Here is a 278-nt window from a genome sequence, read left to right as displayed (position 1 = left end):
CGTTGGCCGTGGCGAAGAGCTAGAAAAAAAAATGACATGTTAAAAAAAGGGTGCAACACGAGGACTTCCCAGGAGGTCACCCATCTCTGTACTACTCTCGCCCAAGCACGCTTTACTGCGGAGTTCTGATGGGATCCGGTGCTCTAGTGCTGGTATGGTCGCACCCGTATAAATAAGTTCTGAAATTTTTCTTAAGTTGACGGCGTGGAGAGGTGATTTTGACGCATCTTCATTCTGACAAAGCGTAGGGGGTCAAAATTGCATTTTTTGGCTCCGCA

At 47.5% G+C, this 278-nt stretch overlaps 1 non-coding gene across 1 annotated transcript; it reads right to left on the bottom strand.

The window, feature by feature from the left end:
* Nucleotides 1–47: 47 nt before the first annotated feature.
* Nucleotides 48–166, bottom strand: LOC114578612. The gene has a single exon (XR_003699610.1). It is a non-coding gene; the product is annotated as a 5S ribosomal RNA (ribosomal RNA).
* Nucleotides 167–278: the final 112 nt, after the last annotated feature.

Source organism: Dendrobium catenatum, unplaced genomic scaffold, assembly GCF_001605985.2.
Source record: "Dendrobium catenatum unplaced genomic scaffold, ASM160598v2 original_scaffold_92968, whole genome shotgun sequence".
NCBI classification, from domain to species: Eukaryota; Viridiplantae; Streptophyta; class Magnoliopsida; order Asparagales; family Orchidaceae; genus Dendrobium; species Dendrobium catenatum.
This window is presented reverse-complemented; position numbering and strand designations above follow the sequence as displayed.